Below are 26,767 nucleotides of genomic sequence, written 5' to 3' on the forward strand. Positions count from 1 at the left end.
GTTTTTTTCCGAGCTGCGGCGCGAATGTGGGCTTTCTCACGAGTTAAGACAGGGAACTCAGGGAGCCTCTTGTGTGGCTCCAGGGAAGTCCAATCTCCATTCGAATTGCGAGGGGGAGTGCGGCATTGCTCTCGATTCACTGCAGGGGAACCCAGACTCAAGACGCATTGAAGGGGGAATTTCAAGGTCTTTCTCGAGTTGCAGCAGGAAACCCTGGGTTTCCTCGACGTGTGATTGTGACCTCCGGGAGCTTCTCATTGTGCTTATAGGAAGTCAGGAATACTGTGGACATGGGAGGGGCCTCTCGGACTCCCCTGGGTTTGGTGCAATGGAAGAGTGCCTCATCTCCAATTGAGGCAGGAACCTCAGGTTTCCTCTCCTGTTTTGACGTGAGTCTCGGGCTGTGTATGCTGTTTCAAACAGGGACGTAGGTCTCGACGTGTGTGAAGGCATGGAACTCTGCTTTCCTCTCGAGTTTTCAAAGGGGTTTCAGGCCTCCAGCCGAGTTGAATTTGGGACCTGGGGCTCCTTTCAGATTAACAACCAGAGCATCAGAACTCCTTCGTGTTGTGAGTTGATTCTCGGGTGACATTTGAATAGGTGCAAGGAAATCAGGCCTGATCTCGAGTGGATGGGGAAATCAGTGGCTTTCCAATTGTCACAAGGCCCCCGGGTTAATCTACAGTGTCAAGTAGATTCCAGCCTCCTCTTGAGGTGCGACGGGGATGTCGGCATTCCTTTCCACGGAGCACTGCAATCGACCCTCATCTCAACTTGAAGCGGAGAAAACGGGGCTCTTCTTGACTTGTGGTGGGAATTTCAGCGTTCCTCTTGAGTGGGGACGGGTATCTCAGGAACCTTCTGGAGTTTAGTAAAGTGAGTCGAGGACCCTTTCGAGTTCCATGGGAAACGTGGGCTTTCTTTGGAAACGCTACAGCGGAAAAGGGCCTCCTCAAGCGTGCAGTCAAGAATTTCGTCGTTTTCGTGGAGTTGTGGCAGGAAGCTTAGGGTTCCTCTCGAGTTGCCTGTCGACCTGGGTGAGCCCTCGTGTTTCCTCAGGGAAGTCAAATCTCCTTTGGCGTTGGGAGGGCCACCTGGGGATTCCTCATGCATCGATGCAGGGATGAATAGGGTCTCATCTCTTTAAGAGGCAGGAGCCTCAGTATTCCTCTCCATTTCTGACGTTGATTGCAGGGTCTCTGAAAAGTTTGAACAGGAGAGTCAGGCCTCCTCTTGTAATGAGCTTTGAACTCCACTGGTCTCTCGAGTTGTTTACGGGGTGACAGGCCACTTGTCGAATTGTATTTGGAACCTGCGGCTGTTTCCGGACAATGCAACTGGAGTGTCAGTGCCCCTTCATGTTGTGACTTCATCCTCAGGGTTACATTCAAAGAGGTGCCTGGGCATCGGGACTTTTCTTGACTGGACGGGGAAATAGGTGTCTCTCGAAATGTGGCACGATACATGAGGCTTCCTCTCGAGTTTCATGTGAGACCAGCCTCATCCTGAGGTGGGACGAGAAGGACGGGATCCCTTTCCAGACAAAGCAGGGGAATTGAGCCTCATGTCGAGATCAGGAGGGGAGAAGGGGCTCAGATTAAGTGGTGCCGCGAAAATCGGTGTTCCTCTCAAGTGAGACCAGTGTGTCAGGGAACTTTTTGGGTTGCATCAAGCGTGTCGAGTACCGTTTCGAATTTCAAGAGGGAACGTGGGATTTTTCTTGAGATGCTGCAAGGGAAAGAGCTTCATCTCGCGATGACGGGGCAACCTCGTGGTTTTTCTTGAGTTGTGGCGGGATTCTCGAGTTACGGTGGAACTCTGGATGCCTCTTGTGTTAGCCCAGGCAAGTCCAATTTCCATTCGAATTGCAAGGGGGAGCTGGGGATTGCTCTCGAGTCACTGCAGGGCAAATAGACCTCATCTAGGCTTTTGTCCAGAAAATCCGTGTTCCTCTCCAATGGCAACAGGGATCTCTGGGTTATATTCAAGTTCACTCAGCTAGTCAAGCCTTGTCTCGAGTGGAAGCAAAGAATTTAGCTCTCCTCTCCACTTGTGACGGGTATCTCTTGGAGCCCTTAGACTGGCATAAAGGGATTCAAGCCTCCTGTGGAGGTTTGAGAGAGGACTTGAGATTGCTCTCTAGGCCCTGCAGGTAAAGAAGGGTCTCATCTCATGATGACGGGTGAATATCGTGGTTTTTTTAGAGCTCGGCTCAACGTGTGGCGTTTTCCTCTAGTACAGATGGGGAATTAAGGGAGCCTCTCGTGTTGCCCCAGGGAAGTCCAGTCTCCATTCGAGTTGCGAGGGGGAGTGCCGCATTGCTCTTGATTCACTGAAGGGGAATCTGGCCTCAAGACAAAGCTGAAGGGGGAATTTCGAGGTCTATCTTGTTGCGGCAGGAAAACCCTGGGTTTCCTCGACTTGTGACGATGACCTCAGGGAGCTTCTCATTGTGCCTATTGGAAGTCAGGAATACTGTGGACTTTGGTGGGGCCTCTCGGACTTCACTGTATTTGGTGCAATGGAAGAAGGCCTCATATCGAGTTGAGGCGAGTACCTCAGGTTTCCACGTCTGTTTTGACATGGGTCTTGGGCTGTGTATGCCATTCAAACAGGGAGGTAGATGTCGACGTGTGTGAAGGCATGGAACTCTGCTTTCCTCTCGAATTGTCAAAGGGGTTTCAGGCCTCTAGCCGAGTTGAATTTGGGACCGTGGGCTCTTTTCGGATTAACAACCAGGGCATTAGAACTCCTTCGTTTTGTAAGTGGATTCTTGGCTGACATTCGAATCGCTGCCAGGAAATCAGGCCTGATCTCGAGGGGATGAGGAAATCAGTGACTTTCGAATTGTGACAAGTTCCCCGGGTTCCCCTCCAGTGGCAAGTAGATACCAGCCTCCTCTCAAGGTGCGACAGGGACGTCGGCATTCCTTTCCAGGCAAAGCAGTGTAATCGACCCTCATCTCAATTTGAGGCAGGGAAAACCGTGCTCTCTTAACTTGGGGCGGGAATTTCAGCGTTCCTCTCAAGTGGGGACAGGTATCTCGGGAAACTTCTGGAGTTTTGTAAAGCGTTTCATGGATGCTTTTGTGTTCCAAGGGAAACGTGGGCTCTCTTTGGTAACGCTGTAGCATCAAAGGGCCTCATTATGCGTGCAGGCAAGAATTTCATCGTTTGCGTGGTTGTGGCTGGAAAGTTAGGGTTCCTCTCGAGTTGCCTGTCGTCCTGGGGGCAGCCCGTGTTCCTCAGGGAAGTCAGATCTCATTTTGCGTTGCCAGGGCCACCTGGGGATACCTCGCACATCCCTGCAGGTATGAATAGGACCTCATCTCGATAAGAGGCGGGAACCTCAGTATTCCTCTCCATTTCTGACGTTGTTCACAGGGACTCTACAGAGTTTGAACAGGAGTTTCAGGCCTCCTATTGTGATGAGGTTGGAACTCCGCTGGCCCCTTGAGTTGTTCATGTAGTGACAGGCAACTTGTCGAGTTGTATTTGGAACCTGCGGCTGTTTCCGGACGATGCAACTGGAGTGTCAGTGCCCCTTTGTGTTGTGACTTCAACCTCAGGGTTACATTCGAAGAGGTGCCCTGCCATCGGCACCTTTCTTGAGTGGACCGGGAAATTGGTGTCTTTCAGAATGTGGCATGACACACGAGGCTTCCTCTCGAGTTTCAGTGTGAGACCGGCCTCATCCTAAGGTGGGATGAGAAGGTCGGGATCCCCTTCCAGACAAAGCAGATTAATTGAGCCTCATGTCGAGATCAGGAGGGGAGAAGGGGCTCAGATTAAGTGCTGCTGGGAAAATCCGTGTTCCTCTTGAGTGAGACCGGTATGTTGGGGAACTTTTTGGGTTGCATCAAGGGTGTCAGGTACCATTTCGAATTTCAAGAGGAAACGTGGGAGTTTTCTTGAGATGCTGCACTGGGAAAGGGCTTCATCTCGCGATGATGGGGGAACCTCGTGGTTTTTCTTGAGTTGCTGCGGGATTCTCAAGTTACGAAGGGGAACTCTGGATGCCTCTTGTGTTTGCACAGGGAAGTCCAATCTCCATTCGAGTTGCAAGGTGGAGCCGGGAATTGCACTCGAGTCACTGCAGGACAAATAGACCTCATCTAGGCTTTTGTCCAGAAAATACGTGTTCCTCTCCAATGGCAACTGGGATCTCGGTGTTACATTCAAGGTCCACCTGGGGAGTCAGGCCTCATCTCCAATGAAAGCAAAGAATTCCGCTCTCCTCTCCAGTTGCAAGGGGTATCTCTTGGAGCCCATAGAGAGGCCTAAAGTGAGTCAATGCTCCTGTGGAGTTTTGAGAGAGGACTCGGGATTGCTCTCTAGGCCCTGCAGGAAGTGAAGGGCCTCATCTTGCAATGACGGGCGAATCTCGTGGTTTTTCTCGAGCTGTGGCGCAACGTGTGGGGTTTTCCTCGAGATATGATGGGGAACTAAAGGAGCCTCTTGTGTGTCCCCAGGGAAGTCCAGTCTCCATTCGAGTTGCAAGGGGGAGTGCAGCATTGCTCTTGAATCACTGAAGCGGAACCCAGCCTCAAGACGCGCTGAAGGGGGAATTTCGAGGTCTTTATCGAGTTGCGGCAGGAATCCCTGGGTTTCCTCGATTTGTGACGGTGACCTCAGGCACCTTCTCATTGTGCCTACTGGAAGTCAAGAAGACTGTGGACTTGGGAGGGGCCTCTCAGACTCGACTGGGTTTGGTACTATGGAAGAGCGCCTCATCTCGAGTTGAGGCGGGAACCTCAGGTTTCCTCTCCTGTTTTGACGTGGGTCTCGGGCTGTGTATGCCATTTCAAACAGGGAGGTAGGTCTCGATGTGCGTGAAGGAATGGAACTCTACTTTCCTCTCGAGTGGTCAAAGGCGTTTTAGGCCTCAAGCCGAGTGAATGTGGGACCTGGGGCTACTTTCGGATTAACAACCAGGGCATCAGAACTCCATCGTGTTGTGATTTGATTTTCGCCTGAGTTTTGAATCGGTGCAAGGAAATCAGGCCTGATCTCGAGTGGATGGTGAAATCAGTTGCTTTTTAATTGTGACAAGGCCCCAGGGTTCCCCTCCAGTGTCAAGAACATACGAGCTACCACTCGAGGTGCGACGGGGATGTAGGCATTCCTTTCCAGGTGAAGCAGGGCAATCGAACCTCATCTCTACCTGAGGCGGGGAAAACGGGGCTCTTCTTGACTTGTGGTGGGAATTTCAGCATTTCTCTAGAGTGGGGACAGGTATCTCGGGAAACTTCTGGAGTTGCGTTAAGCGTGTCGAGGACCCTTTTGAGATCCAAAGGAAACGTGGGCTTTCTTTGGAAATGCTGCAGCGTAAAAGGGCCTCCTCAAGCTTGCAGCTGAGAATTTCGTCGTTTGCGTGGAGTTGTGGTGGGAAGGTTAGGGTTCCTCTCGAGTTGCCTGTCGACCTGGGGGACCCCTCGTGTTTCCTCAGGGAAGTCAGATCTCCTTTGGCATTGGGAGGGCCACTTCGGGTTTCCTCGCACATCGCTGCAGGGATGAATAGGGCCTCATCTCAACATGAGGCCGGAACTTTAGTGTTCCTCTCAATTTCTGACTTCGATCGCAGGGCTCTGCAGAGTTGGAACAGGAGAGTCAGGTCTCGTCTTGTGATGAGATTGGAACTCCGCTGGACTCTCGAGTTGTTCATGGGGTGACAGACCACTTGTCGAGTTGTATTTGGAACCTGCGGCTGTTTCCGAATGATGCAACTTGGGTGTCAATGCCACTTCATGTTGTGACCTCATCCTCACGGTTACATTTGAAGAGGTGCCTGGGCACCAGGTCCTTTCTTGAGTGGATGGGGAAATCGGTGTCTTTCGGAATGTGGCACAACACACGAGGCTTCCTCTCTAGTTTCAGTGTGAGACCGGCCTCCTCCTGAGGTGGGACGTGAAGGTCGGGATCCCTTTCCAGACAAAGCAGGGGAATATACCCTAATGTCGAGATCAGGAGGGGAGAAGGGTCTCAGATTAAGTGGTGCTGGGAAACTTGGTGTTCCTCTCGAGTGAGACTGATATGTCAGGGAACTTTTTGAGTGGAATCAAGGGTGTCAAGTACCGTTTCAAATTTCAAGAGCGAACGTGGGATTTCCCTTGAGATGCTGCAGCAGGAAAGGGCTTCATCTCGCGATGACCGGGAAACCTTGTGGTTTTTGTCAAGTTGCAGTTGGATTCTCGAGTTACAACGGGGAACTCAGGGAGCCTCTCATGTTGCCCCAGGGAAGTCCAATCTCCATTCGAGTTACGAGGGAGAGCTGGGGATTGCTCTCGAGTCACTGCAGGGCAAATAGACTTCATCTAGGCTTGTGTCCAGAAACTATGTGTTCTTCTCCAGTTGCGACAGGGATCTCGGGGTTGCATTCAAGATTCACCTGGGGAATCAGGCCCCATCTCTAGTGGAAGCAAAGAACTCCTCTCTCCTCTCGAGTTGCGACGGGTATCTCTTGGAGCCATTTGAGTGGCCTAAAGGGAGTCAAGCCACCTGTGGAGTTGTAAGAGAGGACTCAGAATTGCTCTCTAGGCCCTGCAGAAAGGAAGGTCTTCATCTCGCTATGACGGGGGAACCTCGTGGTTTTTCTCGATTTTTGGCGGGATTCTCTAGTTACGACGGGGAATCAAGGAGCCTCTCGTGTGGCGCCAGGGAAGAACAGTCTCCATTTGAGCTGCGAGTGGGAGCGGGTCATTGCTCTTGAGTCACGGTAGGGGAATCAGGCCTCAAGACGTGTTGAAGAAGGAATCTCGAGGTCTTTCTCAAGTTGCGGCAGGAATCCCTGGGTTCCCTAAACTTGTGCCAGTGACCTCAGGGAGCTTCTCAGGGTGCCTCTGAGAAGTCAGGGATACTGTGGAGTTGGGAGGGGACTCTCGGGACTCCACTAGGTTAGGTGCAATGGAAGTGGGCCTCATCTCGAGTTGAGGCGGGAATCTCAGGGTTCCTCTCCATTTCTGATTTGGATCAAAGGGTCTCTGGAGAGTTGGAACAGGAGAGTCAAGACTCATCTTTTGTTGAGGAATGGAACTCCGCTTGCCTCTCTAGTTGTTCAAGGGGTGACAGGCCACTTGTCGAGTTGTATTTGGAACCTGCGGGTTTTTCTAGACGGTGCAACTGGGGTGTCAGTGCCCCTTCGTGTCGTGACTTCATCCACAGGGTTACATTCGAAGAGATTTGGGGGCTTTGGGTTCTTATAAAGAGTGGACAGGTCAATCGGTGTCTTTCGGAATGTGGCATGACCCATGAGGCTACCTCTCCGATTTCTTTGTGAGACCAGCCTGCTCCTGGGGTGGGATGGGAAGGTGGGCACCCCTTTCCAGACAAACCAGGGGAATGGACCCTCATGTAGAGATCAGGAGGGGAGAAGGGGCTCAGATTAAGTGGTACATGCAAACACGGTGTTCCTCTCGAGTGAGACTGATATGTCGGGGAACTTTTTGGATTGCATCAAGGGTGTCAAGTACCGTTTCGAATTTCAAGAGGGAACGTGGGATTACTCTAAAGACGCTGCAGTGGGAAGGGCCCTCATTTCGTGATGACGAGGAACCTCGTGGTTTTTCTCGAGTTGCAGCGGGATTCTCGAGTATGACGGGGAACTCAGGATGCCTCTCCTGTTGGCCCCAATGAAATCCAATCTCCAATCAAGTTGCGAGGGAGAGCTGGGGATTGCTCTCGAGTCACTGCAGGGCAAATAGAGCTCATCCAGGCTTGTGTCCAGAAACTACGTGTTCCTCTCCAGTTTCGACAGGGATCTCGGGGTTGCATTCAAGATTCACCCGCAGAGTCAGGCCTCATCTCGAGTGGAAGCACAGAACTCTGCTCTCCTCTCGAGTTGCGAAGGGTATCTCTTGGAGCCCATTGAGTGGCCTAAAGGGAGTCAAGCCTCCTGTGGAGTTTTGAGAGAGGACTCGGGATTGCTCTCTAGGCCCTGCAAGAAAAAAAGCGCCTCATCTTGCGATCACGGGGGAATCTCCTGGTTTTTTTCGAGCTGCGGCGTGAGTGTGGGTTTTCTCACGAGTTATGAAGGGGAACTCAGGGAGCCTCTTGTGTGGTGCCAGGGAAGTCCAGTCTCCATTCGAGTTGCGAGGGCGAGCATGGCACTGCTCTGGATTCACTAAGGGGAATCCGGTCTCAAGATGGGCTGATGCGGTAATTTCGAGGTCTTTCTCAAGTTGCGGAACAGAAACCCTGGGTTTCCTCGACTTGTGACGGTGACCTCAGGGAGCTTCTAATTGTGCCTATTGAATGGCAGGAACACTGTGGACTTGGGAGGGGCCTCTTGGATTCCCCTGGGTTTGGTGCAATTTAAGAGCGCCTCATATTGAGTTGAGGCAGCAAACTCAGGTTTCCTCTCCTGTTTTGACGTGGGTCTTGGGCTGAGTATGCTGTTTTAAACAGGGAGGTAGTTCTCGACATGTGTGAAGGCATTGAACTCTGCTTTCCTTTCGAGTTGTCAAAGGGGTTTCAGGCCTCCAGCTGAGTTGAATTTGGGACCTGGGGCTCTTTTCGGATTAACAACCAGGACATCAGAACTCCTTCGTCTTGTTAGTTGATTCTTGGCTGACATTCGAAACGGTGCAAGGAAATCAGGCCTGATCTCGAGTGGATGGAGAATCAGTGGCTTTCGAATTGTGACAAGGCCGCTGGGTTCCCCTCCAGTGTCAAGTAAATACCAGCCTCCTCTCGAGGTGTGATGGGTACGTAGGCATTCCTCTCCAGGCAAAGCAGGGCAATCTGATGGCTTGTGTTTCCTCAGGGAAGTCAGATCTTCTTTGGCGTTGCGAGGGCCACCCCGGGGTTCCTCGCACATCGCTGCAGGGAAGAATAGGGCCTCATCTCGAGATGAGGCGGGAACCTCAGCGTTGTTCTCCATTTCTGACTTTGATCGCAGGGTCTCTGCAGAGTTGAAACAGGAGAGTCAGGCCCCTCTTGTGATGAGGTACGAACTCTGATGGCCACTTGAGTTGTTCACGGGGTGACAGGTCACTTGTCGAGTGGTATTTGGAACCTGCGGCTGTTTCCAGATGATGCAACTGGGGAGGGAGTACCCGTTCATGTTGTGACATCATCCTCAGGATTACATTCGAAGAGGTTCCTGGGCATAGGGACCTTTCTTGAGTGGACAGGGAAATCCATGTCTTTTGGAATGTGGCTTGACCCATGAGACTACCTCTCGAATTTCTTTGTGAGACCGGCCTCCTCTGAGGTGCGACAGGATGGTCGGGATCCCTTTCTAGACAAAGCAGGGGAATCGACCCACATGTCGAGATCAGGCGGGGAGAAGGGGCTCAGATTAAGTGGTGCCGGGAAACTCGGTGTACCTCTCTAATGAGACCGGTATGTTGGGGAACTTTTTGGGTTGCATCACGGGTGTCAAGTACTGTTTCGAATTTCAAGAGGGAACATGAGATTTCTCTTGAGACACTTCAGCGGGAAGGGGCCTCATCTCACGATAACAGGGGAACCTCGTGGTTTTCTCGAGTTGCGGCGGGATTCTCGAGTTATGATGGGGAACTCAGGGAGCCCCTCGTGTTGCCCCCGGGAAGTCCAATCTCCATTCGAGTTATGATGGGGAGCTGGGGATTACTCTCGAGTCACTGTAGGGCAAATAGACCTCATCTAGGTTTTTGTTCAGAAAATCCATATTCCTCTCCCAAGGCAACAGGGATCTCGGTGTTACATTCAAGGTTCACCCGGGGAGTCATGCCTCGTCTCCAGTGGAAGCAAAGAATTCCACTCTCCTCTCCAGTTGCGATGGGTATCTCTTGATGGGTATCATTGAGTGGCCTAAAGGGAGTCAAGCCTACTGTGGAGTTTTGAGAGAGGACTCCGGATTGCTCTCTAGGCCCTGCAGGAAAAGAAAGGCTTCATCTCACGATTATGGGCGAATGTCATGGTTTTTTTCGAACTGCGGCGCAACATGTGCGGTTTTCCTCGAGTTACAATGGGGAAATAATAGGGCCTCTCATGTTGCCCCAGGGAAGTCCTATCTACATTCGAGTTGCCAGGGGGAGTGCGGCATTGCTCTCAATTCACTGCAGGGGAATCCGGCCTCAAGACGCCTTGAAGGGGGAATCTCGAGGTCTTTCTAGAGTTGTGGCAGGAAATCCTGGGTTTCCGCGACTTGTGCCGGTGACCTCAGGGAGCTTCTCATTGTGCCTATTGGAAGTCAGGAATACTGTAGACTTGGAGGGGCCTCTCGGACTCCACTGGGTTTGGTGCAATGGAAGAGTGCCTCATCTCCAGTTGAGGCGGGAACCTCAGGTTTCCTTTCCTGTTTTGATGTGGGTGTCGGGCTGTGTTTTCCATTTCAAACAGGGAGATAGGTCTCGACATGTGTGAAGACATGGAACTCTGCTTTCCTGTCGAGTTGTCAAAGGGGTTTCAGGCCTCCAGCCGAGTTGAATTTGGGACCTGGGGCTCCTTTCAGATTAAGAACCAGGGCATCAGAACTCCTTAGTGTTGTGAGTTGATTCTCGGCTGACATTCGAAACGGTGCAAGGAAATCAGGCCTGATATTGAATGGATGGGCAAATCAGTGGCTTTCGAATTGTGACAAGGCCCCCGGGTTCCCCTCCAGTGTCAAGTTGATACCAGCCTCCTCTTGAGGTGTGATGTGGACGATGGCATTCCTTTCCAGGCGAAGCAGGGCAATCGACCCACATCTTGACCTGAGGCGGGGAAAGGGGGCTCTTCTTGACTTGTATCAGGAGTTTCAGCATTGTGGTGCTGGGAAACTCGGTGTTCCTCTCAAGGGAGATGGGTATGTCGGGGAACTTTTTGGGTTGCGTCAAGGGTGTCAAATACCATTTAGAATTTCAGGAGGGAACTTAGGATTTCTCTTGAGACGCTACAGCGGGAACCGGCCTCATCTCACGATGACAGAGGAACCTCGTGGTTTTTCTCGAGTTGCATCGGGATTCTCGAATTTTGACCAGGAAAGCAAAGAGCCTCTCGTGTTGCCCCAGGGAAGTCCAGTCACCATTCGAGTTGCAAGGGGGAGCTCTGCATTGCTCTCGATTCACTGCAGGGGAATCTGGCCTCAAGACAGGTTGAAGGGGGAACTTTGTGGGCTTTCTCAAGTTGTGCAGGTAACCCTGGGTTTTCTCGACTTGTGAAGGTGACCTCAGGGAGCTTCTCATTGTGCCTATTGGAAATCAGGAAGACTGTGGACATTGGGGGGCCTCTCGGACTCCACAGGGTTTGGTGCAATGGAAGAGCGCCTCATCTCGTGTTGAGGCGGGAACCTCAGGTTTCCTCTCCTGTTTTGACGTGGGTCTCGGGCTGTGTATGCCATTTCAAACAGGGAGGTAGGTCTCAAAGTATGTTAAAGCATGGAACTCTGCTTTCCTCTCTTGTTGTCAAAGGGGTTTCAGGCCTCCAGATGAATTGAATTTGGGACCTGGGGCTCTTTTGGTATTAACAGGCAGGGCATCAGTACTCCTTCGTGTTGTTAGTGGATTCTCGGCTGACATTTGAATCGGTGCAAGGAAATCAGTCCTGATCTCCAGTGGATGGGGTTATCAGTGGCTTTTGAATTGTGACAAGGCCCCCGGGTTCCTGTCCAGTGTCAATAGATCCAAGACTCCTCTCGAGGTGAGATGGAGATGTTGGCATTCCTTTCCAGGCGAAGCAGGGCAATCGACCCTCATCTCGAATTGAGGCAGTGAAAACAGGGCTCTTCTTGACTTGTGGCGGGAATTTCAGCGATTCTCTCGAGTGGGGACAGGAATCTCGGGATACTTCTGGAGTTTCATAAAGCGTGTCGAGGACCCTTTCGAGTTTGAAGGAAATGTGGGCTTTCTTTTGAAACACTGCAGCATAAAATGGCCTCCTCTAGCATACAGGCGAGAATTTCATGGCTTGGGTGGAGTTGTGGCGGGAAGCTTAGGGTTCCTCTCGAGTTGCCTGTCGACCTGGGGGACCACTCGTTTTTCTTCAGGAAAGTCAGATCTCCTTTGGCGTTGCAAGTGCCACATCAGGATTCCTCACACATCTCTGTAGGGATGAATAGGGCCTCATCTCAAGATGAGGCGGGAACCTCAGCGTTCCTCTCCATTTCTGACTTGGATCGCAGGGTCTCTGCAGAGTTGGAACAGGAGACTTAGGCCTCAACTTGTGATGTGGTTGGAACAGCGCTGGCCTCTCGAGTTGTTCGTAAGGTGACAGGCCACTTGTCGAATTGTATTTGGAACCTGTGGCTATTTCCGGACGATGAAACTGGGGTGTCAGTGCCCCTTCCTACTGTGACTTAATGCTCAGGGTTACATTCGAAGAGGTGTCTGTGCATCGGAACCTTTCTTGAGTGGACGGGAAATTGGTGTCTTTCAGAATGTGGCATGACACAAGAGGCTTCCTCTCGAGATTCAGTGTGAGACCGGCTTCCTCGTGAGGTGGGACGTGAAGGTCGGGATCCCCTTCCAGACAAAGCAGGGGAATCGACCCTCATGTCGAGATCAGGAGGGGAGAAGGGGCTCAGATTAAGTGGTGCCAGGAAACTCGGTGTTCCTCTCGAGCGAGACCGGTATGTCAGGGAACTTTTTGGGTTGAATCAAGGGTGTCAACTACCATTTCGAATTTCAAGAGGGAACATGGGATTTCTCTTGAGACGCTGCAGCAGTAAAGGGCTTCATCTCGCGATGACGGGGAAACCTCGTGGTTTTTTTCGAGTTGCAGCTGGATTCTCTAGTTACGACGGGGAACTCAGGATGTCGCTTGTGTTGGCCCAGGGAAGTCCAATCTCCATGCGAGTTGCAACGGGGAGCGTGGCACTGCTCTGGATTCACTGCAGGTAATCCGGCCTCAAGACACGTTGAAGGGGGAATTTCGAGGTCTTTCTCGAGTTGCAGCACGGAAACCCTGGGTTTCTGTGACTTGTGACGGTGACCTCAGCGAGCTTCTCATTGTGCCTATTGGAAGTCAGGAATACTGTGGACGTGTGAGGCGCCTCTCGGACTCCACTGGGTTTGGTGCAATGAAAGAGCACCTCACCTCGAGTTGAGGCGGGAACCTCAGGTTTCCTGTCCTGTTTTGTCAGGGGTCTTGGGCTGAGTATGCTCTTTCAAATGGGGAGGTAGGTCTCGACGTGTGTCAAGGCATGGAACTCTGCTTTCCTCTCGAGTTGTAAAAGGGGTTTCAGGCCTCCAGCTGAGTTGAATTTGGGACCTGGGGCTCTTTTCGGATTAACAACCAGGGCATCAGAAACCCTTCGTCTTGTTAGTTGATTCTTGGCTGACATTCGAAACAGTGCAAGGAAATCAGGCCTGATCTCGAGTGGATGGGGAATCAGTGGCTTTCGAATAGTGGCAAGGCCCCCAAGTTCCCCTCCAGTGTCAAGTAGATACCAGCCTCCTCTTGAGGTGCGACGGGGACGTCTGCATTCCTCTCCAGATGAAGCAGGGCAATAAACTCTCATCTCAACTTGAGGCGGGGAAGACAGTGCTCTTCTTGACTTCTGGCGGGAATTTCATCATGCCTCCGAGTGGGGATGGGTATCTTGGGAAACTTCTGGAGTTTGGTAGAGCATGTCGAGGGCACTTTCGAATTCCAAGGGAAATGGGTGCTTTCTTTGGAAACGCTGCAGCATAAAAGGGCCTGCTCAATTGTGCAGGTGAGAATTCCATCGTTTGCGTGGAATTGTGGCAGGAAGCTTAGGGTTCCTCTCGAATTGCCTGTCGACCTGGGAGACCCCTCGTTTTACCTCAGGGAAGTCAGATCTCCTTTGGCGTTGGAAGGGCCACCTGGGGATTCCTCGCGAATCACTGCAGGGAATAATAGAGCCTCATCTCGTGATGAGGCGGGAACCTCAGTGTTGGTCTCCATTTCTGACTTCGATCGTAGGGTCTCTACAGAGTTGGAACAGGAGATTCAGGCCTCGTCTTGTGATGAGTTTGTAACTCCACTGGCCTCTTGAATTGTTCACGGGGTGACAGGCCACTTGGCGAGTTGTATTTGGAACCTGTGGCTGTTTCTAGATGATGCAACTGAGGTGTCAGTGCCCCTTCGTGTTGTGACTTCATCCTCAGTGTTACATTCGAAGAGGTGCCCGGGCATCGGGACCTTTCTTGAGTGGACGTGGAAATCAGTGTCTTTAGGAATGTGGCAGGACACACGAGGCTTCCTCTCCAGTTTCCGAGTGAGACCGGACTCCTCCTGAGGTGGGGCATGAAGTTAGGGATCCCCTTCAAGAAAAAGCAGGGGAATCGACCCTCATTTCGAGATCAGGAGGGGAGAAGGGGCTCAGATTAAGTAGTGTCGGGAAACTTGGTGTTCCTCTCGAGTGAGACCAGTATGTCGGGAAACTTTTTGGGTGGCATCACGGGTGTTAAGTACCGTTTCGAATTTCAAGAGGGAACGTGAGATTTCTCTTGAGAGGCTTCAGCGGGAAGGGGCCTCACCTCACGATAACGGGGGAACCTCGTGGTTTTTCTTGAGTTGCATCGGAATTCTCGAGTTATGACGGGGAACTCAGGGAGCCCCTTGTGTTGCCCCCGGGACGTCCAATCTCCATTCGAGTTGCGAGGGGGAGCTGAGGATTACTCTCGAGTTACTGCAGGGCAAAGAGAGCTCATCCAGGCTTGTGTCCAGAAAGTACGTGTTCCTCTCCAGTGGTGACAGAGATCTCGGGGTTGCATTCAAGATTCACCCGGGGAGTCAGGCCTCTTCTCGAGTGGAAGCACAGAAATCTGCTCTCCTCTCGAGTTGTGCCGGGTATCTCTTGTAGCACATTCAGTGGCCTAAAGGGATTCAAGGCTCCTGTGGAGTTTTGAGAGAGGACTCGGGATTGCTCTCTAGGCCCTGCAGGAAAAGAAGGGCCTCATCTCGCGATGATGGGGGAATTTCGTGGTTTTTTTTTTTTTTTTTTTTTTTTTGAGCAGCGGTGTGAGTGTGGGTTTTCTCACGAGTTACGACGGGGAACTCAGGGAGGCTCTCGTGTGGAGCCAGGGAAGTCCAGTCTCCATTCTAGTTAAGAGGGGACGCACGGCATTGCTCTCAAGTCACAGTAGGGGAATCCGGCATCAAGATGCATTGAAGAGGGAATCTCGAGTTCTTTCTCGAGTTGCGGCAGAAAACCCTGGGTTCCCTCGATTTGTGCCCGTGACCTCAGGGAGCTTCTCAGGGTGCCTATGAGAAGTCAGCTATACTGTGGAGTTGGGAGGGGTCCCTCGGAACTCCACTGGGTTTGGTGGGGAGAAGGGGCTCATGTTAAGTGGTGCCGGGAAACTTGTTGTTCCTCTAGAGTGAGACCTGTATGTCTGGGAACTTTTTGAGTTTCATCAAGGGTGTCAAGTACGTTTCGAATTTCTAGAGGGAACGTGGGATTTTTCTTGAGATGCTGCAGAGGGAAAGGGCTTCATCTCATGATGACAGGGAAACCTCGTGGTTTTTCTCGAGTTGCAGCGGGATTCTCTAGTTACGACAGGGAACTCAGGATGCCTCCTGTGTTGGCCCTGGGAAGTCCAATCTCCATTCGAGTCGGGAGGGAGAGCTGGGGATTGCTCTCTAGTCACTGTCGGGCAAATTGACCTCATCTAGGCTTGTGTCCAGGAAATACGTGTTCCTCGCCCGTGGCGACAGGTATCTCGGGGTTGCATGCAAGATTCACTCGGGAATCAGGCCTCGTCTCGCATGATAGTAAAGAAATCCGCTCTCCTCTCGAGTTGCGATGGATATCTCTTGTAACCCATTGAGTGGCCTAAATGGAGTCAAGCCTCCTGTGGAATTTTGAGAGAGGACTCGGGATTGCTCTCAAGTCTCTGCAGGAAAAGAATGGCCTCATCTCGCGATGACGGGGGAATCTCATGGTTTTATTCGTTCTGCATCCCGAGTGTGGGGTTTCTCACGAGTTACGACTGGGAATTCAGGGAGCCTCTCCTATGGAGTCAGGGAAGTCCAGTCTCCATTCGAGTTGTGAGGGGGAATGCGGCATTGATCTCGAGTCACGGCAGGGGAATCGGGCCTCAAGATGCACTGAACAAGGAATCTTGAGGTCTTTCTTGAGTTGCGGAAGGAAACCCTGGGATCCCTAGACTTGTGCCAGTGACATAAGGAAGCTTCTAAGGGTGCTTATAATAAGTCAGGGATACTGTGTAGTTGGGTGGGGCCTCTCGGGACTCCACTGGGTTTGGTGCAATGGAATAGAGCCTCATCTCTATTTGAGGCGGGAAACTCAGGGTTCCTATCCATTTCTGACTTTGATCACAGGGTTGGAACAGGAGAGTCAGGCCTCGTCTAGTGTTGAAGAATGGATCTCTGCTTGCCTCTCGAGTTGTTCACGGGGTGACAGGCCACTTGTAGAGTTGTATTTGGAACCTACAGGTTTTTTCCTTGTCGATGCAACTGGGGTGTCAGTGCCCCTTCGTGTTGTGACTTTATCCACAGGATTACATTCGAAGAGGTGTCCGGGCATCAGGTTCGTATCAAGAGTGGACGGGGAAATCAGTGTATTTTGGAATGTGACACGACCCACGAGGCTACGTCTCGAACTTCGTTGTGAGACCGGCCTCCTCCTGAGGTGCGACGGGAAGGTCGGGATCCCTTTCCAGACAAAGCAGGGGAATAGACCCTCATGTGGAGATCAGGAGGGGAGAAGGGGCTCACATTAAGTCATGCCGGGAAACTCGGTGTTTCTCTCGAGTGAGACTGGTATGTCGGGGGCCTTTTTGGGTTTCATCAAGGGTGTCAATTACTGTTTCTAATTTCAACAGGGAACTTGGGATTTCTCTTGAGACACTGCAGCAGGAAGTGGCCTCATTTCAAGATGACGGGGGAACCTCGTGGTTTTTCTTGGGTTGCATCAGGAGTCTCGAGTTACCACTGGGAACTCTCGGAGCCTCTCGTGTGGCCCCAGGGAAATCCAGTCACCATTCAAGTTGCGAGGGGGAGCTCGGCATTGCTCTCGATATGGTGCAGGGGAATCTGGCCTCAAGACACGTTGAAAGGGGAATATCATGGTCTTTGTCAAGTTGGGGCAGGAAACCCTGGGTTTCCTCGACTTGTGAAGGTGACCTCAGGGAGCTTCTCATTGTGCCTATTGGAAGTCAGGAATACTGTGGACATGGAAGGGGCGTCTAGGACTCCATTTGGTTTGGTGCAATGGAATAGGGCCTCATCTTGAGTTGAGACGGGAAACTCAGGGTTCTTCTCCATTTCTTGCTTTGGACACAGGGTCTCTGCAGAGTTGAAACAGGGGAGTCAGGCCTCGTCTTGTGATGAGGTTGGAACTCCACTGGCCTCTTGAGTTGTTCACAGGTTGACAGGCCACTTGTCAAGTTCTATTTGGAACCTGCAGGTTTTTCCGGACAATGCAACTGGGGTGTCAGTGCCCCTTCGCGTTGTGACTTCATCCACAGGGTTACATTCGAAGAGGTGTCCGGGCATTGGGTTGTTTTCAAGAGTGGATGGGGAAATCAGTGTCTTTAGGAATGTGGCATGACCCACGAGGCTACCTCTCGAATTTCTTTGTGAGACTGGCCTCCTCCTGAGGTGCGACAGGAAGGTCAGGATCACTTTCCAGGCAAAGCAGGGGAATCAACACTCATGTTAAGATCAGGAGGGGAGAAGGGCCTCAGATTAAGTGGTGCCAGGAACCTCAGTCTTCCTCTCGAGTGAGACCGGTATGTCAGGGAACTTTTTGGATTGCATCAAAGGTGTCAAGTACCATTTCAAATTTCAAGAGGGAACGTCGGATTTCTCTTGAGATGCTGCAGCAGGAAGGGGCCTCATCTCATGATGACGGGGAAACCTTGTGGTTTTTCTTGAGTTGCGGCGGAAATCTCGAGTTATGATGGGGAACTAAGGGAGACTCTCGTGTTGGCCCAGGGAAATCCAATCTCCATTCGAGTTGCCAGGGGGAGCTGGGGATTGCTCTTGAGTCACTGCAAGGCATATAGACCTCATCTAGGCTTTTGTCCAGAAAATCCATGTTCTTCTCCAATGGCAACAGGGATCTCGGTGTTAAATTCAAGGTTCACCCGGGAAGTCAGGCCTCGTCTCGTGTGGAATTTAAAATCAGTTCTCCTCTGCAGTTGTGACGGGTATCCCTTGGAGCCCATACAGTGGCCTAAAGGGAGTCATGCCTTGAGAGAGGACCTGGATTTTCTCACTAGGCCCTGCAGGAAAAGATGGGTCTCATCTCGCGATGACGGGGGAATCTCATTGTTTTTTTCGAGCTGCCTGCGAATGTGGGGTTTCTCATGAGTTACGAAGGGGAACTCAGGGAGCCTCTCGTGTGGCCCCAGGGAAGTCCAGTCTCCATTATAGTTGCGAGGGGAAGAATGGAATTGGTCTCGAGGCACTGTAGGGGAATTGGGCCACAAGACACGTTGAAGAAGGAATCTCGAGGTCTTTCTGGAGTTGCGTCAGGAAATCCTGGGTTTCCTCGACTTGTGATGATGACCTCAGGGAGCTTCTCATTGTGCCTTTTGGAAGTCAGGAAGACTGTGGATTTGGGAGAAGCCTCTCAGACTCCACTGGGTTTTGTGCAATGGAAGAGCACCTCATCTGGAGTAGTGGCGGTAACCTCAGGTTTCCTCTCCTGTTTTGACGTGGGACTCGGGATGTGTATGCCGTTTCAAACTGGGAGGTAAGTCTCGACTTGTGTGAAGGCTTGGAACTCTGCTTTCCTCTCTAGTTGTCTAAGGGGTTTCAGGCCTCCAGCCGAGTTGAATTTGTGACCTGGGGCTCCTTTCTTATTAACAACCAGGGCATCAGAACTCCTTCGTGTTGTGAGTTGATTCTTGGATGACATTAGAATAAGTGCAAGAAAAGCAGGCCTGATCTCTAGTGGATGGGGAAATCAGTGGCTTTTGAATTGTGACAATGCCCCAGAGTTCCCCTCCAGTGTCAGGTAGATACCAGCCTCCTCTTGAGGTGCGATGGGGACGTCGGCATTCCTTTCCAGGTGAAGCAGGGCAATCGACCCTCATCTCGACTTGAGGTGGGGAAAACAAGGCTCTTCTTGACTTGTCGGGGAATTTCAACATTCCTCTCGAGTGGAAACGGCTATCTCAGGAAACTTCTGGAGTTTCATAAAGCATGTTGAGGACCCTTTCCAGTTCCATGGGAAATGTGTGCTTTCTTTGAAAACGCTGCAGCGTAAAAGGGCCTCGTCAAGCGTGCAGGTGAGAATTTCATCGTTTGTGTGGAGTTGTGGTGGGAAGCTGAGGGTTCCTCACGAGTTGCCTGTCTACCTGGGGGACCCCTCGTGTTTTCTCAGGGAAGTCAGGTCTCCTTTGGCGTTGGGAGGGCCAGCTCGGGATTCCTCGCGCATCGCTGCAGGGATGAATAGGGCCTCATCTCGAGATGAGGTGGGAACCTCAATTTTCCTCTCCATTTCTGACCTCGATCACAATGTCTCTGCAGAGTTGGAAAAGGATAGTCAGTCCTCGTCTCGTGATGAGGTTGGAACTCCGCTTGCCTCTCGAGTTGTTCACAGGGTGACAGGCACTAGTCAAGTTGTATTTGGAACCTCCGACTCTTTCCGGACGATGCAACTGGGTGTCAATGACCCTTCGTGTTGTGACTTCATTGTCAGGGTTATATTCGAAGAGGTGCCCGGGCATCGGGACCTTTCTTGAGTGTACGGGGCAATCGGTGTCTTTCGGAATTTGGCATGACACAGGAAGCTTCCTCTCGAGTTTCAGTGTGAGACCGGCCTCCTCCTGATGTGGGACGTGAAGATCAGAATCCCCTTCAAGACAAAGCTGGAGAATCAACCATCATGTCGAGGTCAGGAGGGGAGAAGGGGCTCAGATTAAGTGGTGCCGGAAAACTCAGTGTTCCTCTCGAGTAAGTCCAGTATGTCGGGGAACTTTATGAGTTGCATCAAGAGTGTCAAGTACCGTTTCGAATTTCAAGAGGGAACGTTGGATTTCTCTTGAGATGCTGCAGCGGGAAAAGGCCTCATCTCACGATGACAGGGGAACCCTGTGGTTTTTCTTGAGTGGCAACGGGATTCTGGAGTTATGACGGGGAACTCAGGGGGCCTCTAGTGTTGGCCCAGGGAAGTCCAATCTCCAGTCGAGTTGAGAGAGGCAGCTGAGGATTGCTTTCCAGTCACTCCAGGGCAAATAGACCTCATCTAGGCTTGTGTCCAGAAACACCGTGTTCCTCTCGAGTGGAGACAGGAATCTCGGGGTTGCATTCAAGGTTCACCCTGGAAGTCAGGCCTCCTCTCGAGTGGAAGCAAAGAACTCCGCTCTCCTCTCGAGTTGCGACTGGTGTCTCTTGGAGCTCATTGAGTGGCGTATAGGGACTCAAGCCTCCTGTGGAGTTATAAGAGAGGACTCAGGATTGCCTCTAGGCCCTACAGGAAAGAAGGGCCTCAACTCGCGATGACTGGGGAATCTCGTGGTTTTTTTGAGCTGTGGCACAACCTGTGGGGTTTCTCTCGAGTTATGACGGGGAACTCAGGGAGCTTCTCCTGTGGCCCCAGAGAAGTCCAGTCTAGTCATGGCAGAGGACTAGGCCCTCAAGACGCATTGAAGTGGGAATCTCGAGGTCTGTCTCGAGTTGAGGCTGGAAACCCCAGGTTCCCTCGACTTTTGACGGTGTCCTTAGTGAGCTTCTCAGGGTGCCTATGGGAAGTCAGGTATACTGTAGGCTAGGAAGTGGCCTCTCGTGACTCCACTGTGTTTAGTGCAATGAAAGAAGGCCTCAACTTGAGTTTAGGCAGGAACGTCAGGGTTCCTCTCCTGTTCAGAGTTAGGTCTCGTGCTGTGTATGCTGTTTCAAACAGGGAGTCAGGTCTCGACGTGTGTGGAGTCATGGAACTCTACTTTCCTCTCGAGATGTAAAAGGAGTCAGTCCTCCAGGCGAGTTGAATTTGAGACCTGCTGCTCTTTTTGGATTAGCAACCAGGGCATCAGAACTCCCTTCATGTTGTGAGTTGATTCTTGGCTGACATTTGAATCGGTGAAAGTGAATCAGGCCTGTTCTCAAGTGGATGGGGAAATACATGTCTTTCGAATTTTTACAAGGCCCCCGTGTTCCTCTGCAGTGTCAAGTAGATACCAGCATCCTCTTGAGGTGCGACGGGGACGGCGGCATTCTTCTCCAGACGAAGTAGGGCAATCGACCCTCATCTTGACTTGAGGCGGCGAAAATGAGGCTCTTTTTGAATTGTGGCAGGAAACTCAGCGTTCCTCTCCAGTGGGTACCTGTATCTCGGGAAACTTCTGGAGTTTCATAAAGTGTGTCAGGGACACTATCGAGTTCCAAGGGAAACGTGGGCTTTCTTTGGAAATGAAACAGTGTAAAAGGGCGTCCTCAAGCGTGCAGGGGAGAATTTCATAGTTTGGGTGGAGTTGGCGGGAAGATTAGGGTTCCTCTGTAGTTGTGTGTCGACCTGGGGGACCACTCGTGTCTCCTCTGGGAAGTCAGATCTCCTTTGGCGTTGTGAAGGGCACCTCAGGATTCCTCGCTCATCACTGCAGGGGTCAATAGGGCCTCATCTTGAGTTGAGGTGGGAAACTCAGGGTTCCTCTCCATTTCTGACTTCGATCGCAGGGTCTCTGCAGAGTTGGAACAGGAGAGTCAGGCCTCATCTTGTGTCGAGGAATGGAACTCTGCTTGCCTCTCGAGTTGTTCACGGGGTGAAAAGCCACTTGTCGAGTTGTATTTGGAACCTGCAGCTTTTTCCAGATGATGCAACTGGGGTGTCAGTGCCCCTTCGTGTTGTGACTTCATCCTCAGGGTTACATTCCAAGAGGTGTCCGGGCATCAGGACTTATCTTGAGTGGACGGGGAAATCGGTTTGTTTTGGAATATGGCACGACACACGAGGCTTCCTCTCGAGTTTCAAGTGAGTCCAGCCTCCTCCTGAGGTGCGACGGGAAGGTCGGGATCCCTTTCCAGACAAATCAGGGGAATCAAACCTCATGTCGAGATCAGGAGGGGAGAAGGGACTCAGATTAAGTGGTGCCAAGAAACTTGGTGTTCCTCTCGAGTGAGAATGGTATGTCAGGTAACTTTTTGAGTTGCATCAAGGGTGTCAATTACCGTTTCAAATCAAGAGAGAACGTGGGATTTCTCTTGAGAAGCTGCAGCGGAAAAGGGCCTCATCTCATGATGACAGGGGAACCTCGTGGTTTTTCTCGAGTTTCGGCAGAATTCTCGAGTTATAACGGGGAAACCAGGGAGCCTCTCGTGTTGCCCCAGGGAAGTCCAATCTCCATTTGAGTTGCGAGTGGGAGCTGGGGAGTGCTCTCAGTTCACTGCAGGGCAAAAAGACCTCATCTAGGCTTGTGTCCAGAAACTACGTGTTCCTCTCCAGTGGCGACTGTGATCACTGTGTTGCATTCAAAGTTCACCCGGGGAGTCAGGCCTCATCTCGAGTGGAAGCAAAAAACTCCGCTCTCCTCTCGAGTTGCGATGGGTATCTCTTGGAGCCCATTGTGTGGCCTAAAGGGAGTCAAGCCTCCTGTGGAGTTTTGAGAGCAGACTCGGGATTGCTCTCTAGGCACTGCACGAAAAGAAAGGCCTCATCTCGTGATGACAGGGGAATCTCGTGGTGTTTCAGAGCTGCGGTGCGACATGTGGGGTTTTTCTCGATATACGACGGGTAACTGAGGGAGCCTCTCGTGTGGCGCCAGGGAAGTCCAGTCTCCATTCGCCTTGTGAGGGGGAGCGCTGCATTGCTCTCGAGTCATGGCTGGGAATCAGGTCTCAAGATGCGTAGAAGGTGAATCTCAAAATCTTTCTCGAGTTGCGGCAGATAACCCTGGGTTTCCTCGACTTGTGACGGTGACCTCAGGCAGATTCTCAGGGTTCCTATGGGAAGTCAGGAATACTGTGGAGTTGAGAGGGGCCACTTGGGACTCCACTGGGTTTGGTGCAATGGAAGAGGGCCTCATCGTGAGTTGAGGAGGGAACCTGAGGTTTCCTCTCCTGTTCTGAAGTAGAACTCGATCTCTGTGTTACGTTTCAAACAGGGAGTCAGGTCTCAACTTATGTGAAGGCATGGAAAGCTGCTTTCCTCTCGAGTTGTCAAAGGGGTTTCAGGCCTCCAGCCAAGTTGATTTTGGGGCCTGGGGCTCTTTTCTGATTAGCAACCAGGGCATCAGAACTCCCTTCGTGTTGTGAGTTGATTCTCGGCTCATTTTCGAATCGGTGCAAGGGAATCAGGCCTGATCTTGAGTGCATTGGGAAATAGTGGCTTTGGAATAGTGGCAAGCCCCCGGGTTCCCCTTCAGTGTCAAGTAGATACCAGCCTCCTCTCGAGGTGTGTCGGGGACATCAGCATTCCTTTCTAGGCAAAGCAGGGTAATTGACCCTCATCTCTACTTGAGATTGGGAAAACGAGGCTCTTCTTTACTTGTGGCGGGAAACTCAAAGTTCCTCTCGAGTGGGACGGGTATCTGGGGAAATTTCTTTAGTTTTGTAAAGCATGTCGAGGACCCTTTTGAGTTCCAAGGGTAACGTGGGCTTTCTTTTGAAATGCTGCAGCATAAAAGGGCCTTCTCAAGTTGCAGGGGAGAATTTCATATTTTGCCTGGAGTTGTGGCAGGAAGCTGGGGCTTCCTCTCGAGTTGTGTGTCTACCTGGGGGAACTCTCGTGTCTCCTCAAGGAAGTCAGATGTCCTTTGGCATTGCAAAGGTCACCTCGGGATTCCTCGCACATCGCTGCAGGGATGAATAGGGCCACATCTCGAGTTTAGGCGGGAACCTCAGTGTTTCTCTCCATTTCTGACTTCAATCACAGGGTCTCTGCAGACTTGGAACAGGAGAGTCAGACCTACTCTTGTGTTGAGGAATAGAACTCCGCTTGCCTCTCGAGTTGTTCACGTGGTGACAGGCCACTTGTCGAGTTGTATTTGATTCCTGTGGCTTTTCCCGGCCGATGCAACTGGGAGGGCAGTGCCCCTTCGTGTTGTGACTTTATCCTCAGGGTTAGGTTCGAAGAGTTGCCCAGGCATCGGGACTTATCTTGTGTGGTCAGGGAAATCGGTGTCTTTTGGAATGTGGCACGACCCACGAGGCTTCCTCTCGGGTTTCAATGTGAGACTGGCCTCCTCCTGAGGTGCGATGGGAATGTTGGAATCCCATTCCAGGCAAAGCAAGGGAATCGACCCTAATGTTTAGGTAAGGAGGGGAGAAGGGTCTCAGATTAAGTTGTGCTGGGAAACTCGGTGTTCCTCTCAAGTGAGACTGGTATGTCGGGGAACTTTTTGAGTTGCATCAATGGTGTCAAGTACCATTTCGAATTTAAAGAGGCAACGTGACATTTCTCTTGATACGCTGCAGCGGGAAAGGGCCTCATTTGTGATGACGTGGCAACCTCGTGTTTTTTCTTGATTTGCAGCGGCATTCTTGAGGTACGCCAGGGAACTCATGGAGCCTCTAGTGTTGGCCAAGGTAAATCCAATGTCCATTCGAGTTGCGAGGGGGCACTGGGATTTTCTCTCGTGTCACTGCAGGGGAAATTGACCTCATCTAGATTTGTGTCCAGAAACTCCGTGTTCCTCTCCGATGTCGACAGGGATCTTAGGGTTGCATTCAATGTTCACCCGGGGAGCAGGCCTCTTTTCGAGTGGAAGCAAAGAACTACGCTCTCCTCTAGAGTTGCGACCGGTATTTCTTGGACCCACTGAGTGGCCTAAACAAAGTCAAGCCTCCTGTGGAGTTTTGAGAGAGGACTCGGTATGGCTGTCTAGGCCCTAGAGGAAAAGAAGAACCTCATCTCGCGATGACGGGGGATACTCACGGTTTTTTTTGAGCTGTGGAGCGACGTGTGGGGTTTCTCTCCATTTATGACGAGGAACTGAGGGAACCTCTCACATCGCCCCAGGGAAGTGCAATATCCATTCGAGTTAGGAGGGGGAGCTGGGGATTGCTCTCGAGTCACAGCAGGGCAAATAGACCTCATCTAGGGTTGTGTCCAGAAACTTCTTGTTCCTCTCCAGTGGTGACAGGGATCTCGTGGTTGCATTCAAGGTTCATCTGAGGAGTCTGGCCTCATCTCGTGTGGAAGCAAGGAACTCCGCTCTCCTCTTGAGTTGCAACGGGTATTTCTTAGAGCCCATTGTGTGGCCTAAAGAGAGTCAGGCCTCCTGTGGAGTTTTGAGAGAGGACTTGGGATTGCTCCCTAGGCTCTGCAGGAAAAGAAGGGCCTCATCTCGTGATGACGGGGAAATCTCCTGGTTTTTTTCAAGCTGCAGCACAACCTGTGGGTTTTCTCTCGAGGTATGATGGGGAACTTAGGGAGCCTGTCATGTGGCTCCAGGGAAATCCAGTCTCCATTCGAGTTGAGAGCAGAAGCGCAGCATTGCTCTTGAGTCAGCGCAGGGGAATCGGTCCTCAAGATGCATTGAAGGGGAAATCTCCAGGTCTTTGTCGTGTTGTGGCAGCAGGAAACCATGGGTTCCCTCGACTTGTGACAGTGACCTCAGGGAGCTTCTCAGGGTGCCTATGGGAAATGAGGAATACTTTGGAGTTGGGAGGGGCCTCTCAGGATTCCACTGAGTTTGCTGCAATTAGAGAGGGCCTCATCTCGTGTTGAGGCGGGAAGCTCATATTTGCTCTCCGGTTCTGACGTGGGTCTCGGGCTGTGTATGCCATTTCAAACAGGGAGTCAGGTCTCGACGTGTGTGGAGGCATGGAAATCTGCTTTCCACTCGAATTGTCACAGGGTTTTCAGGCCTCCAGGTTAGTTGAAATTGTGACCTGGGCCTCTTTTTTAATTAGCAACTGGGGCATCAGAACTCCCTTCGTGTTATGAGTGGATTCTTGGCTGACATTCGAATTAGTGCAAGGGAATCAGGAGTGATCTCGTGTGGATGGGGCAGTACGTGGCTTTTGAATTGATACCAGACCCCCGGTTTCCCCTCCAGTGTCAAGTAGATACTAGCCACTTCTCGAGGTGAGATGGGGACATCAGCATTCCTTTCCAGGAGAAGCAGAGTAATAGACCCTCATCTGGACTTGAGGAGGGGAAAATGCTGCTCCTCTTGACTTGTCGTGGGAAACTCAGTGTTCCTCTCAAGTGGGGAGGGGTATCTGGGGAAATTTCTGGACTTTCCTAAAGCCTGTCAAGTATCCTTTCCAGTTCCATGAGGGAACGTGGGCTTTCTTTGCAAACACTGCAGCGTTAAAGGGCCTCCTTAATTGTGCAGGGGAGAATTTCGTGGTGTGTGTGGTGTTGTGGCAGGAAGCTTAGGGTTCCTCTCAACTTGCGTTTCGACCTGGGGGACCGTTCATATCTCCTCAGGGAAATCAGGTCTCCTTTGGCGTTGCGAGGGCCACCTCGGGATTCCTCGTGCATCGCTGCAGGGATGAATAGGGCCACATCTCGAGTTGAGGCTGGAACCTTGGTGTTCCTCTCCATTTCTGACATTGATCTCGGGGTCTCTGTGGAGTTGGAACAAGGAAGTCAGGCCTCGTCTTGTGTTGAGGCACGGAACTCCACCTGCCTTTCGTTGTTAGTGTCACGTCAGTGGTGTCAGGCCACTTGTCGAGATGTATTTGCACCTGCGACTTTTTCCGGAGGATGAAACCAGGGTGTCAGTGCCCCTTCCTGTTGTGACTTCATCCTCGTGGTTACATACGAAGAGGTGCCCAGGCATCGGGACTTACCTTGAGTGGACTGGGAGATCGGTGTCTTTTGGAATGTGGCACGACCCACGAGGCTTCCTCTTGAGTTTCAATGTGAGACAGGCCTCCTCCTGAGGTGCGACGGGAAGGTCGGGATCCCTTTCTAGACAAAGCAGGGGAATCGACCCTCATGTCGAGATCAGGAGGGAGAAGGGGCTCAGATTAAGTTGTGC

Source organism: Bubalus kerabau, chromosome X, assembly GCF_029407905.1.
Source record: "Bubalus kerabau isolate K-KA32 ecotype Philippines breed swamp buffalo chromosome X, PCC_UOA_SB_1v2, whole genome shotgun sequence".
Lineage (NCBI taxonomy): Eukaryota > Metazoa > Chordata > Mammalia > Artiodactyla > Bovidae > Bubalus > Bubalus kerabau.